At 43.3% G+C, this 15,485-nt stretch overlaps 2 long non-coding RNA genes across 2 annotated transcripts in view; both read left to right on the top strand.

Moving 5' to 3' along the window:
- LOC122222841 overlaps positions 1-4,842 on the top strand; it is a 31,339-nt gene extending 26,497 nt beyond the window's left edge. The window contains exons 2-4 of the long non-coding RNA XR_006203908.1: positions 20-148; positions 298-451; positions 4,729-4,842. This is a non-coding gene — a long non-coding RNA (uncharacterized LOC122222841). The remainder of the gene's footprint in view (positions 1-19; positions 149-297; positions 452-4,728) is intronic.
- Positions 4,843-8,466: 3,624 nt separating this feature from the next.
- LOC122222840 lies at positions 8,467-14,690 on the top strand. Its single transcript, XR_006203907.1, has 4 exons — positions 8,467-8,568; positions 12,045-12,232; positions 12,588-12,676; positions 14,614-14,690. It is a non-coding gene; the product is annotated as an uncharacterized LOC122222840 (long non-coding RNA).
- The last annotated feature ends 795 nt before the right edge of the window (positions 14,691-15,485 follow it).

The raw sequence follows: 15,485 nt of genomic DNA, 5'->3' as shown, positions 1-15,485 counted from the left end.
TCTGTCCTGGTTCTTACAGATTCTGAAGTTGGATGGGCCTGAATCCACCTTAGAATGCTCCTGCAGAATAGGACAAAATGCAAGATCGGCGTCTCTCTAATCCCAGGAGCAGGCAACGATTTCTCTCCTGTGACACCATGGGGACAAGGTATTGGTATTTTTATGTTTCATCTGTTATTCTGATGGACTTTGGTGTCTGCACTCAATTTTCCCACTTGCCCTAGAGGCCCAGGACTTGTCCAGGCAAGATTCTAGGCCCACTGTGTGCCCTGAGTTGTCCCTGGTCTCTCTCCACAGTGTGTCTCTGCCCAAGAAGGAGCAATTCACAGGCTCACACCTTCCGTGGACCCCTGTTCAGACTTTTGTGTCAAGTTCTGTCCTGGGCCTGAGGATCTAAAGATGAACATGATGGAGTTCCTGCTCTCAGGGAACTGGTCGGGGAGGCAGAAAGGTGCCTGAGAACCACTGGTGTGATAGAGGACATGCGTGAGGTGATGGGGGGAAGGGTCCACGGGGAGACACCTGCACGGAATCTGGAGAGACAGGCAAGAATTCATCAGGAAGACAAGGCAAAGAGCCATAATGTGTGAAAGGGCCTGGAACACTGAGGGAAGGAGTTGAGAATGGAGTTGGGGGTGGGTAAGTAGACAAGCAGATAAAGTTGGACCACTAGATAGGGGCAAAGCTTGCAATGCCTGGTACACTAGCCTGAGTTTAGAATTTATCCTGATAGCAAAGGAAAACCACTCAAGGAATTTAGGAAGGGAAGTTCCATCGTTTGATTTGCATTTCAGGGGGTAGGTCATCTTGGGAGAAAAATAGAGGCTAGATCAGAGAAAGCGTGGCATGGGGGTTGGCAGGAGGCTGCCTCAGAGTCCATGCGAGATGATGGAGCCAGACAGAGGCCATGTGCATGAAGGAGACAGAGACAGAGCTGGGCTGAGATGCTGATTAGCTGGTGGTGGTTCAGGAAGGCAGGAGGAATAGGGAGAGAACAGTTCTGGGAGACCCCTGGACTTCTGGCTTGGGAAGGAGTCATCATGTGACAAGAGACCCAAAGGAGGAGCAGATTTGGAAGACAGATGACAGGATGAGTGTGGGGCAGGGTGAGCCTAAGTGCCTGAGGCACATCCAAGTAGAAAGGTCCAGCAGGCCAGTGGGTAGAGAGTTGGCACCTAGGTTGGAAGGCTGGGTGACTTCCGCCTGTGTTTCCCTGCGTGCGTGTTCCATTCCTCCCCAGGAGTTCAGTTTTGGCAACTGTAACTTGGAAGCTGCTGGTGTCTGCTCCTGTCAAGGTTATTCTGGTTTAAACTCTCTCTTCCTGTTGGCATGTGATTTCATGCTTTTCACTTCTCCCTTTAAATGGAAATGCAGAAAGAAAATGATCTTCGCCCTCCAGTGGGGATTGAGATTTTTTTTCCTCTCTCAGCTCTGACACCTGCTACTGTTTCACTCGCTATTAAAGGTCTGTGTGACCGGGTGGCTTGCCTCAGGCAGTGCTAAATGGGTGTGTGGGAGGGCCGGGAGAAGAGTCAGGAAAGAGGTATTAGAAAGTGACTCACAAAGATGGGCAAGCTGGGGCTTGGGAACCAGAGTGAGGGTTTCCCAGGAAGGACCCATGGTATGTGCCCCAGAATAAAGCTGCCACCCCATCTCTGGTACCTAAGGCTCTGCAGCCCTTTCTAGGGCTCCTTCCTACCACTCACCTCCTCTCATCTGCCTTCTGGCCACACTGTATTCTGCCTTGTCTAAGGTCACACAGCTCATACACAGTGGAACCAGAATACAAAGTTGGGTCGCAGATGTCAGTGTGCCCTTTATCCCTCCACTCCAATACCTCTGTCACCATGACAAATGATTCCATCAGGGGGAGAATAAAGGGCAAGCTACCTGCCAACCCAACCCAACCCAACCCTCCTTGGCTCTAACCATGAATGACCCGGCGGGGTGGCGGGGGGGGGGTGGGGTTCCACCTGTAAGGCCAGCCATCAGGAGAGAGAGAACAGGCTGGGGTGTTCTGTGCAGCCCCTTGTTCTGCTTCCTGTGGGAGCCTGCCACCACCTTGGTTTCCTCTTCCTCTTCAGCCCTGCTCAGGCTGTAGAGCAAGGTGGGAGCCACCTTCTAGTCCCAGCTTGTTTGCCAATCTATTCTCTTGCAAACAAATCCTGCCTTGTGGTATTGTTGCTGTAATGGGAAAGAGGTTTATCTATTACCAATTCTGCACTGTGGGCAGACTTTTAAGGGATCTGTCTGTTTTCAGTTCCATATTAATCTGCTTTGTGCTATAGCTCCAAATATCTTCTGCTCATAAATGTGGGGTCATTTTACGTATGGGCTCAGGGTGGACAGGGGATAATATTTCTCTTCTTACATTTTCAAATGAGGCAAGGTTAAAGGAACTTGTCCTACCTCAAGACAATACCTGAAAGGATTTGGGCAAGATAAAAACCCAAATCCTTTACCTACGAAAAGTCTTTGCACAACAGAGCTGATAAGAAGCATATGTACTGTGTGTGTGTGTGTGTGTGTGTGTGTGTGTGTGCGCGCGTGTGCACGTGCACTCATGCAAGCATGCACATTAAAGCTGTTGAGATCTCAAACTACCCTTCTTGGCCAGCAGTACTTCCTTACTGGAAAGAAGAGGAGTCTCAGTGATGTTCAAGGCTTCCTTTTTATCTGGAAACACTGTGTGTCTTCAAAGGACTAAATCAAAGAGTCGGAGATCCTTCCTCATGTTCTTCAGGCCGGCCGAGGGCACATTTTTCAAGATCTTCTTCCTGTTTCTCCCAGAGAGCTCTAGGCTGAGACCCTGCTGGTTAGAAATCCCGTATCACAAGGCTTTGCCGGAGTTTAATCTCCCTAATCCATATGATGTCAAGGCATTATGTCATGTTTAACAAATGAAAACCACACATCTTGGCCTCGGTGGGCAGACCAGTCAGAGGTAAGCTGTCGGAGGCCAGGAGTGTAATCTTGGAATGGACCTAGGAATTCTGCAGCCACCCACCCCACCCTGCATCTGCTGCCCCAACCATTTTTCCTCTTATGCCAGTCCCTGCTGAGCTTAAGGAGCAGGAAGGAGTTCTAACCCAGAAAGGAAGATTTAAATATCCTTAATTCTCTGCCCTGAAACATCGTTCATTAAAACCCTAATGCTTCAATCTTTTTTTAGATTGCATTTCTTGATTTATCTCCCCTCTCCTCAAATGGGAACCTAGCGACTTGCAATTACCATTATCTGAGAGGAGATGTGCTTGCGTACATAGCCAGGGGCTTAGATGTGCTTATTATTTGCAGAGTGTGTTTTGTGCTTTCCCAGGTTTTTCCTTGCTTACGTGATGCTACTTAAAATCTACTGTGTAATCTTCACACTCTGGGTCTCATTTACTTTCAGGCTTCTGGGCCTTCAGATCTGTGTGTGGCCTGCCCATCTATGTATTATTCATAGACACACCTGTTCTCAAGTAAGAATCCAAATAGAGATTAATTTATTTATTTTTTTTTAAATCGGAAGAGAAGGAATCACAGCTCTGGTTGTAAACCCACTGTCCCCTCCACTCAGAAGTTATTCCCAAAACATCTCTCAAAAGCCCTTCTCTCCACAGCAAAAGCCTGCCTCCTCTCCAAAGGAGATCTCCAGCAGGGTGCCTGCTGTGGGGACCTCTGGCCAGAGGCACGCCTACGCCTCTGTAACCTTGGATGTTGTTCAGTTGTGTTCTTTGCCTGACAGGAATGGTTCAGCTGTGAGAGCAGGACTGGAAGCACTGGAAAACCTTTAATTTTGATATAAAAAAATTTCCAGAATTTAGAGGAGGGAGCACATTGTATCCTAGGAGAATCTTGCAAGGCTTACATTATTGTCAGACTTTAACCTCTGCTAATATTGATTAGTTTTGTTCCTAAAATTAACTTAAAACATATTTGATGTAGTCTTGCAATTGAGGATTACTCCTAATCTCTTAGTAATTCCTTTAGTATGTAGTTGTCTTTGAGCTTCTTCGTTGCGTTGGCTTGAATAACACCTCATGCTATGGTAGATTTTTCTCCCAGAATGAACCAGCTGTCATTTTGTCACAAAGCAATGCAGCAGGTGGCCATGACTTAAGTGGCAGAGAAACCCAGGAAAACTCCTGACAGGAAGTTGATATTCTGAATTTAACAAAACTACAAAGATGTTTGTGACTTTGTAACACAGTTTACATGACTGAAAGTGTAGCCCCTGGGGTCAGGACAGACTCTACCACATATTGGTCAGCAGACCTGGGACAGGCTGTTTAACATCTCTAAAGGTACATAACCTCAGCTGGAGTAAGACAGAGAGACAGAGAGAGGGAGAAGATAAAGGATTAAATAAGATGTTACATTTTAATGTCAAACACCTTCAGTAAGTGATAGGGATTGCATTATTACAGTTGAGTTTTTAAACCGAGATTTAAAAGCATGACACTGAATGGGAGACGCTGACATGTGGCTAGAGCATAGGATGGTTTGTGGTGAGGATAGCCATCTCCATGACAACCACAGTGCCTTCCACTTAGCAGGTTTCCTGACAAATCACCCAAGGCACCATTTTGCTTATAGCTCAGATTCCCTGGCTCTTCCAGGAGTTTTATGAATAAAGATTAAGAAAGGTTTTCTTCTTTTTAGTTTAAGAATAGATTTTATTAATTTTAATTATACAAGTATTACAGAAATATATTCTCTTTTTAAAAACCTTAAACTTTACAGGTAAGGCTGATGTCTTCTTTGAACACCATGTCCAGCCCTCACCACCACCCCAGGAAAGACTCACACCATCAGTTTGATGTGTCATCTTCTATACACTTACCATGCATCGAACCACCTGTGGTATCTATACCCATAGAAAAAAATATAATATCATTTAATGTGCACGAGTGTGTTTATATATGTTATCATATTAAGTGTCATATTACAGCTTGATTTTTATTCACACCACAATAGGTCTTGAAGATCCTTCCATGTCAGTATATGTAGTACATTTTTTAAAAACTGCTATACAGATGTGTGTGTGTATGTGTGTGTGTGGTATGGATGAACTACACTTTATTTAGCCAATCCCATTTTGATGGTCATTTAAGTTATTTCTGACTTGTTGCTATTGCAAACAAAGTTGCCACAAAATTCTTGGACCTGCATTCTGAGTACGTGGATAATTGTTTTTCTGGGGGAGATATGGAGAAGCTGAATCACTGACTCATAGCGTACGAACATTTTTAACTTTAAAAAAATGTTTATTTATTTTTGAGAGAGACAGAGAGAGAGTGCGAGTGCGGGAGGGACAGAGAGAGAGGGACACAGAGGGTCTGAAGTGATCTCTGCGCTGACAGCAGAGAGCCAGATGCTGGGCTGGAACTCACGAACCCGTGAGATCATGACATGAGCTGAAGTTGGACACTTAACCCACTGAGCCACCCAGGCACCTTGAACGTTTTTCACTTTAATAGATACTGCCAAATTACTCTGCAAAATGATCATACCAGCTTACAATCCCACTGATACAGCATGGAAAAATTTTTTTTCCTTTTTAACTTTTTCCAATTTAGTAGGTAAGAAAAAAAAAATTCCCTCATGTTTGAATTTCCATTTTTCTAATTACCAATATGGAGCATTTTGGTCACACATTTTGGAGCCATTCATATTTCCTTTTTATTTATATTTTACTTTTTTATTTCATAAATTTTACACTTATATTTTGCATTTATATTTCTGTGAATTAGAATTTTATATCTTTAGAATATTTTTATTGGATTATTTTGTTTTTATTTGATCTGTAGATGTTCTTTATATATTCTGGATACTTATCCTTTGCTGTAAGTATTTTCTCCTTTTTTTCTTTAATTTTGTTTATGCGGTCTTCTGTCATACAGAAGTTCTTATTTTTGAGGTAGTCAAATTTTTCAGTCTTTCATGTGTTTTTGTACCTTGTTTTCTTTTCTATACCAAGTCATGAAAAACATCTTCCTGCATCATATTAAAATATTTCTTTGCATCTAGGTTCTTCATGAGAAGAATATTCTAGGTATGTAAGGTATTACCTACATAGCAGGTGTAGCTGCCCAACCCAGGTGGGAGGTTTAGACCCTGACATCGCAGAACTGTCACACAATCCTCACTGAAGACTTGAGCAATCCCAACAGTTTCCAGCAGAGGACAGTGTCTGAGCGAGTGTGCCTCCCTATATTGGGACCCTCAAGGGTTCCCTGACTCACCAAAGGGAACAGTTTAACTGCTCTAAAATTAGCAAGTGCCAGCTAGGAATTTATCCAAGGGATACAGGAGTACTGATGCATAGGGGCACCTGTACCCCAATGTTTATAGCGGCACTCTCAACAATAGCCAAATTATGGAAAGAGCCTAAATGTCCATCAACTGATGAATGGATAAAGAAATTGTGGTTTATATACACAATGGAATACTATGTGGCAATGAGAAAAAATGAAATATGGCCTTTTGTAGCAACATGGATGGAACTGGAGAGTGTGATGCTAAGTGAAATAAGCCATACAGAGAAAGACAGATACCATATGGTTTCACTCTTATGTGGATCCTGAGAAACATAACAGAAACCCATGGGGGAGGGGAAGGAAAAAAAAAAAAAAAAAAAAAAAGAGGTTAGAGTGGGAGAGAGCCAAAGCATAAGAGACTGTTAAAAACTGAGAACAAACTGAGGGTTGATGGGGGGTGGGAGGGAGGGCAGGGTGGGTGATGGGTATTGAGGAGGGCACCTTTTGGGATGAGCACTGGGTGTTGTATGGAAACCAATTTGACAGTAAATTTCATATATTAAAAAAATAATAATAATAAAAAAATAAAAAAATAAAAATAAAATAAAATAAAATTAGCAAGTGCCAGTGAAGAGAAAATATGTCTAGTCAGGGAAAAGATGAGGAGCAAAGTCTGTTGCAAGTGTGCTACATGGTGGGAAATAAAACAGGGCCCAGGGGAAAGTGTCCTGGTATAGTCTGTGTGTTATGACTGCATTTGGGGAAGAACTGATCAAAGTTAGCCAGGATCACAAAGGGTTTTCTCCAAGGGCAGCTTTGATGTCTGCTTATGTCTGGCCCACACACTTGAGATGAAATCTCAAGCTCTACAGAGGAAATGTGATTTACTGGACAAACAGCAAGCAGGATGGAAACATGCAATCCCCAAACTTATCCTTTTGATTCCATCAATAATGCAAGCCCTGTCTTCTTCAGAGGGGAAACTGAGGAAACAACAGGCAGTGCTATTCAGTACAGTTCCCAACCCACCTCACCCCAGGCACATCCTGGGCTAGCAGGTGTTTTCTGTTGTTTCTTGGTTTAATACCATCCAAGGTGGGATTAACTATATCATCATGAACCCGGAAGAGCTTTGGTGGTGAAATTCATAGATTTTGATAAATATATTGAACCATACAAATTTGCAAATCTGACTCAGCCTCTCAGCTCACGTGCTGGGCTGTCTCTGTTGTCCCTGCTCATCCATTCTCCACCTTTCTGGCCCTGCCTTGTGCCCGGGCAGACTGCCTGTGCGAACTGAGTCTCAGTTCCTTGTTCATTGGTTTCTGATTTGGATGAACTGATGAGAAGCACCTGTAAGAAGAGAGGTTTATGGATTTATTCCCCAGGCTCCCTGCCTGCTGGGCTGTGGCTGGCAGCAGCTTCATTTCTCTGCAGACTCAGGGTAGTCCTACAGCTATAGGAAAAACTAACCACTCTCTCTTCTTCCCCTCTCATGCCTTAGGGTGTTAGAGCTTTCCAGATAGCCTGGGTGCTTCCCTAATCCTGGGTTGGCCTCCTTTAGTCCTTTATTAACTTCTCTTTAGTCATCTCTTCTGAGTGTACTGTTTGATCCCTGTCCCAACCCAATCCAGACTAATGCAGAAACCTAAATCTATCTGGAGTCTTCATCCTGAAACAGATCAAATGCACAATTAAAATTTTATCATACGCACACACAATCTCCAAGCCCAGTGGTGCCTGCTGCCCACACGCTTTTCCAAGAGCCAGTACAAGTCATTTCAAACCTGCCTAAAAAACCCCTCAATAGCTGGGTTCATTTTCTGTAATTCTCTAGTGTTTAGTTATCAAAGACCCCTTCCCCTAGGGTCACAGAAATGTCTCATTACTATAAATGCTCTTCAATTCCATTTTAAACTTTAAAGGCAAACAACCTGGAAGATGAAAGGATCACAAGAACCAATTTTGATGCCTTGATGGTTTGACTAATTCATTGAGAGATGGCTGTAGAAAGTTGCCACAGATGTAAATTATTGCATTTCTAGGCAACTCTCCCCTTCAGGGAGAGGAGTGCTGTTCTGTAAGCTAAATAGTCACAATAAACAGGCACTGCAAGTAGATAGGTGCCCATCTCTCCACCAGATACACATGACAAAGTGACCTGGTGCCCCACCCCATCCCTTCTCTTCTCCTTCCACCTGCAGCAGAGGCGTGAGTGAACAAAGCCCAGAGATCCCATTAGGAGGAAGGGACCCTGATCAATACATGAGATCACCAAGAATACCTGAGAGATGTTTGGACACCTGCTTTAATTAAACACTAGGTGAGTTTTATTCACTGAAGACTGTTCCAGTTATATATCACTTGTCCTTTCTGGGCACATCACTTCTACAGTTGTAGCTGATCCACTCTACCTCATTCCCAATCCAGTTCCCACACCACATTCAGCCCTTATCTAGTGACGTAAGAGACACCCTTGATGCTTTTTCAGGCTCTGACCACATGCGCTATCCATGCCCAAGGACTGTGTATTTCATCTACGTCTCTGTACTCTGTGTTCTCCTCACTCCCACCACCAGCACTCAGCAGAACCCCCTGGACCACTCTACTGGCTTCATAACTGGTGTACCCTCCTGCCATCTGCTCTCCCCTCTCCATGGCACAGCCAGAGTGAGGGTTATGACTTGTGATTCTGTCCCTGATACCTTTCTGCTTGAAATCCTTCAAAGACTCCCCATTGCTTTGAGGATAAAGACGAAAAGCTTTATAAACCTGCCAAGCTACAGAGCCTGCAGGGTCCCTCCTGTGTCATCTGATACCATGCCTCCCTCTGCCATGGTCTGGGTCCCTTCCTTGGGTCTTCTTTCTGAGCCTCAAACTTGCCATGTTCCATTTCGGCTTATGTCCTGTGCCTTTGCCTGTACTGATCTCACCACCACAACACTGACCTTTGCCTAGTAAACACCTTTAGACCCTGCCTCAAACAGCCCCATCCCCAGGGAAGCCTTCCCTTACCTGAGACTTGGCAGGTCCCTGTTACACACTCCCCTGCCATGCTCACAGGCTGTAATTATAAACTTAACTGAGAGATAGGTGCCCGTTTCCTCCACTAGAATGTACATCTTGTGAAACTGGGAATGGTGTCTGTCTTTGTTTACTTGGCATTGTGCCTGGCACATGGGGCAATCTGAAACAAGACTTGCTGAAAAAAATTAATGGAGGGGCGCCTGGGTGGCGCAGTCGGTTAAGCGTCCGACTTCAGCCAGGTCACGATCTCGCGGTCCGTGAGTTCGAGCCCCGCGTCAGGCTCTGGGCTGATGGCTCGGAGCCTGGAGCCTGTTTCCGACTCTGTGTCTCCCTCTCTCTCTGCCCCTCCCCCGTTCATGCTCTGTCTCTCTCTGTCCCAAAAATAAATTAAAAACGTTGGAAAAAAAAAATTAAAAAAAAAAAAATTAATGGATGTCATCATGCTCTTTCCTTTAATATCAGCTAGTGGTGTCAGCACCTCCCCAGACCAAAGAAATGTAGGTTCAGGGTCTGGAGAGATGTAGACAAGGTACCAATCAGAGTTAGGGGGTAAACTAGATTGTTCTCTGACAGCCAGCAATTCTCTGACTTGGGGGATATCCATATCCTCTTGCCTCTTCAGTCTGTAGACACTCCCCCAATCTGGCTCTGTCTTGTGCCAGTGTTGTTGTGTCCATGCCCATACACACCCCCAGCCTGTGACCATAAGAGCCCCTCTTCCTTGTGACCTCAAGGCCTCACTTATTCTTGGCCTGGGAAACCTGAGCCTTCCACTTCCAAGCCTGCTTCTGAGCAGATACAATAAAGCACTTAAAAGCCAGTTGGTATCCAGGAACTTCTTTCCTCCCACATTATTGGCAATGCAAATGATGGATTAAAGTACAAGCAAAAAAGGTTTTGTTCAGAAGTTTGAGTTTTCAGAACCATCCCCAGGGTAATAAAATGGCAAAGGGAAAACCAAGCACACAAGCCTTTCCTTCCATTCCCCAAGTGTCAGCCAAGATTGCAGCCTAAGTGATGTATAAGAAGGAAAGGAGCCAGGGCTGGATGAGGGAATTGTCTAAACCAGTGGTTCTCAAACTTGAGCATGCATCAGGATTACTTGGAAGGCATAGTAAACACAGATAGCTGGACCCCACTGTCAAAATTTCTGATTCAGTTAGTCTAGGGTGGTGCCCAAGAATCTGCATTTCTAACAAGTTTCCAGGTGAGGCCAATGCTGTTGGTCTGTGGGACCACACCTTGGGAACCACTGTGCCACACTACACTGTCTCCCCTCATATGCAAATTTTCATGTGTATTCCAATGATGTGGTTGTTGAAGCCTAGACTCAGATTGAGTAGGTTAGACTGGAGCTTGGTGCCCAGGCTGCCACAGTGAGGACCACATACTCAGAAGCAAGTCTCAAGTAAGCCATCACTTTCTTGAGCCTTGGTCCTCTTTGATAGAGATCTCTTCCTCCCTTTATGCCTTCTTGGAATATTAGGGGATGTTTTGGATGACCTTAGAAAGAGGGGCTACCTCATTCTAACTGAAGTTTCCAAGGTCTCATTGGTCTAGCCAACAGGAATCCAATGTCTGCATGCCAAGGGAGGCTTTTATCCCAGAAGGAAACCTGGCTTCCTTTATCCTCCTTTTCTGAAAAGCCCCTTACTCAGAGTGCTGATGGGTGTGAAGAGGAAATATGGTGTAAAAGATATACAGACACACCTGGGATATATCACGGGTTTGGTTCCAGGCCACCACTATAAAGCAAATATTTCAATAAAGTGAATTAAATGGACTTTTTGGTTTCCCAGCACATATAAAAGTTATATTTACACTATACTGTAGTCCATTAAAGCTGTGCAACAACATTGTCTAGAAAAATAATGTATATACCTCAATTAAAAATATTTTGCTAAAAAATGCTAACCATCATCTGAGCTTTCAATAAGTGATTCTTACTGAACAAATATATATATAGATATAGACAGATATAGATATAGATATATATAACAAATATAATAATAATGAAAAGTTTGAAATGTGAGAATTACCAAAATGTGACACAGAGACACAGAGTGACAAATGCTGTTAGAAAATGGTGCCGATAACCTTTTGGGATGAGCACTGGGTGTTGTATGGAAACCAATTTGACAGTAAATTTCATATATTAAAAAAATAAATTAATTAAAAAATAAATAAATAAATAAATAAACATTTAAAACAACAACAACAACAAAAAAGACATGTGGCCATCATAAGCCAGAAATAGTAATATTGGTAATATGCTGGTAAAAACATCATGAGTGTAAAGTTTCTCTAATAGAGATGAGAAATAAATACATAATTAGTAAAAAAAAAAAAAGAAAAAAAAATGGTGCCGATAAACTTGCTTGATGCAGGATTGCTGCAAGCCTTCAACTGATAAAAAACAAAACAAAACAAAACAAAACAAAAACCCCCACAATATCTATGAAGCACAATAAAGCAAAGCACAATGAAATGGGGTATGTCTGCAGTGGAAGAATCATGCTTCCAGGTCAGACAGATGGATAGTGTCTCTCTACTGGGAGGTGGGTCTCACTGAGACTATACAAGGTTAGGGAGTTAATATGGAAAAGTAAAATTTTCTCCTTTGGAAGAGAAGATTATGTGTTATAGCATTTCATTTAAAAGCAGGAGCTCTGGGCTTACATGTTTAAATGAAATAGAATTTGTAAACTGTTTACCACAGTGCTTGGCTCTTAGTACATAATGAATGATGGCTATTGTTATTTTTTTTAACAGGACGTACTAATCATAGTAGAATCAGAATCCATATCAAGAGGAAGATGGGTAGCCTAAGAGCCTATAGAATAAAACAGCAGGACTGTTCAGCCATTGGGACCTCCTTTTCCCTGCCTGCTCAACGCCTGGCCCACAGAGATGCTCGGTACACATTTGTTGGAAAGAAGGAAGGGATTACACAAGTCTAGGTAAGTTAGGAGATGGGAGGATTTGAGCTCATGGAAATCTTCCCGAGGGAAAGGATGATGAAAACACCTGAATCCTTTAAAGTGGGGGGTTTGGGGCCCTGAGGAACCTTGCTCAGTTTCTTTATTTATACAAGTGGTCGTACCACTACTTTACAGGGTTATTACAGAAACACTTGACAATGCATGCCAAAGTGCTGGGTTAATTGTAAAGCACAAATCAAGTATTAGCTGCTTTAATCAAGTGGAGCAATTACTGAACAGATCCTTTGGGCTGTGACAACTTCAATGCTATGCTGAGACCGAGAGTAAAGGTTTCCCGCCCTCAAGGCAATGACATATTGGCTTTGCCTTTTAGGTTGGCTCTTGTGTGCTAGAAAAATCTCTGAACTTCTTCATATTATTTGCTAAATGGGACATAACTCTCTTCAGAAGGCCTGCGTACAGGTGGGTGAACAGGTAAAGCCACCTGAGAAGGAAGAAGGGCCCATATTGGTGGGTAATACAGGGTGTCCCTGAGCCTGGCTGGTGAGGAGCTGCACTCAAACCTCCCTCCCTCCTCTCCACAGCCTCCTGCACCTCATTTATTGTTAATGCTGTTTCCACTGGCTCGTTTGCAAATAGCTTGAATAAAACATCAGAGCAGGGAGGGGGGCAGCACTCATAGTCTTCCATGACTGCCTCTGCTGTGTTCCTTCCCTCCTTCCTTTTTCTCAGTTTCCTTCTCCCTTTATTACTCTGATTAACAGTCATGATATAATTGGCTTATCCTGAAACAGCCAAATAGGACTCATGGGCTCTTGCAGGGATGGTGAGGAGAATGGTTCACACAGGCCCAGCATTTGTGTTTGCTTTCTGTTTTCCTGGATGGAGGGAGGAAAAAAGCAAAGGCTGAATTTGCAACCTTAGAGAGGAGATCTGAGGATCAAGTGGTGGCTCTGCTCCTCCCAGGAAACTGTCTCAGACCACAGGAGGATGGCAAAGGCTCATCCTGGAGAGGACCACTCAGGCCCTGTTGGGTGGGAAGCCCCATGGCTGCTACCACAGGGGACACCAATCCAGCTAGAGAGGCAAACCTATGCACCATCTGAGACAAGGCTGATTAGGGAAAACACAGCCATAGAGACATATACTGAACATGAGGCTCAATCCATACCCCCAGCTGCACAGGGAACAGTTTCTGTTATTTTCTCTAGCTTAGCTTAATTACTGACTCTCCTGATTCTTCCAGCAACCACTTCCTTGTGTTTCCTGATAGCTTTCTCACTAAAAAGTGCATCCCTTAAAACACTATAATTTAGCCCTGCCAATTTCTAAAACTGTGGTAGGTCTTTAAAATCATTTTTAACCTACAAATTCCACAAACTCCCTCTTATTTTTTATAAATTTTCTGTTTGAGATCCTGAGCCTTTTAACCTGTCAAGTTTCCCACAGTCTGGATTTAGCTGATTGCATATTCAAGGAACAGTTTAATATGTTCCAATGAGACTGTATTTCCTGCAAATTAGTAACAGGATCCAAAGGCTTGATTAGGCTTAAGTTTGATCCCTTTGGCAAGATTATAGATGGTGGTGTGGTTTTCATCAGGAGGCACATCGTGTCTGCATGTCCCCTTTTTGTGATATTAGCAGCTGTTGATGGCTAATGCCTGGATCCACTCATTCACTGGGGTGGCAAAATGGTGATGTTCTATCATTTCTTTTTTCATTTATTGTTGGATACTTCCACAAAGAGATGTTTCCTCTCATCTACAATTTGGTTACCCAGTGGTATCATTCACAAAGGCAAGCCAAATGCTTGATTCTTTGTCTTTATGTATCAGTTTTCCAGATAATGAGTAAATTCTTCTCATCCTTCAATAGCGATCAATTAAATTTTTTTCACTAGAAAAAATCACTAGAAACTATGGCTTTAAACATATTTGATGGATTCAAATATATTTCTACAATTATTATCCTATTGAAATACAAACTTGCCATCTTTGGCAAGTGGGAGTTTCTTCAGTTGGCTCCTGAAACCTTTGGGCATGGTGCCAGTAGTCTTTGATAGCTTTCCTGCTATTCAGGATGATGAGGTTCAGGTTATAGACCTGCCCCAGACCCAAAACCAGCCCTTCCTCTAAGAAGCCCTGATTTCTTAGACTGGGATATGGTGCCAGTGATGCTCATTGCTAATTTGCTACAATATTAATCACTGTTTTTAGTCCTTTCAGTGGACAGACCTAAGGAATTAATGGGTGTGGGGGGGGGGTATATCTACATACAGTCAGTTCTGCTGTAATGCTTGTTTTGAAAATGTAAACTTGTTCAAACATGATCGGTATATTAAGGAACAATTTGAGCCTAACACAAATTTTGTGTTTGGCTATGGGTGGTTTCATACAGGAGAAATATTGGGTGAAGGCAGCAAACTGCACACAGCTGATCCAAGCTGCTTAAGAATACATGAAACAGTGAAAAAACAATCAGGACTAATCTTTCCAACAGACAGACAGAAAGCACAGCTATACACAAAGGCCTTAAACCCAAATTGCCAAATCCTGCAGAAGTGGCATCTTTTGCTGCGATGAGTGGCTGGTTTGGTGGTTTGGAATATCTCCAGTCTCCAGAATTTTCAGCTGTCAGGTGAAGCCACAAGTACAGACTAGAAAGCAGCAAAAGAATTTCCAGCAGCGACACAGAAGCTACCTGAAGAAGCTGTGCATCGGGTCACATTCTCGATGGTGATGAAACAGGTATCTATTATAAATGCAATGCTCAAACAGCCTCCATCTCAAAGGCAGAAAAACATGACCCAGGATTTAAGGCTACAAAAGATCTCGGAACTCTCAGCACCAATGCCCAACAGAGGATAAAGAGCCAGCCGCCCACACACAGCAGGTATTCCAACTTTCTACCCAGTTTCAACTAAGCCTCCTTCCCACTGCTTCACAATAACCAACAAGCCACACCCTTCCGATGCCCCCTTCCACAAGCAACCCTCAGGTCTTGTTCAAGGCAAAGTGCCATATTTATTGTCCTCTTTATGTATTTCTTACCCATTTAACATGTATAGAATTGCGCCACCATCTTTGCTAAATGTCTACCCTTAAAAAAATGTCACCGATGAAGTGTTTGAGTGTTGTGCCTTTATTCTCATTTCTGCCATAAGCCTTGTGGCTTTTATGGAATGGTTTTGCACACGGCGATCATTCTTAGGACCACGTATATCATATTCCGCATGCACACACCTCATGAGTTCGTATTCATCCTTCCAA

Source organism: Panthera leo, chromosome B3 (assembly GCF_018350215.1).
Source record: "Panthera leo isolate Ple1 chromosome B3, P.leo_Ple1_pat1.1, whole genome shotgun sequence".
Lineage (NCBI taxonomy): Eukaryota > Metazoa > Chordata > Mammalia > Carnivora > Felidae > Panthera > Panthera leo.
Note: the sequence above shows the minus strand (reverse complement) of the source record. Positions and strands in the feature narration are given on the sequence as shown.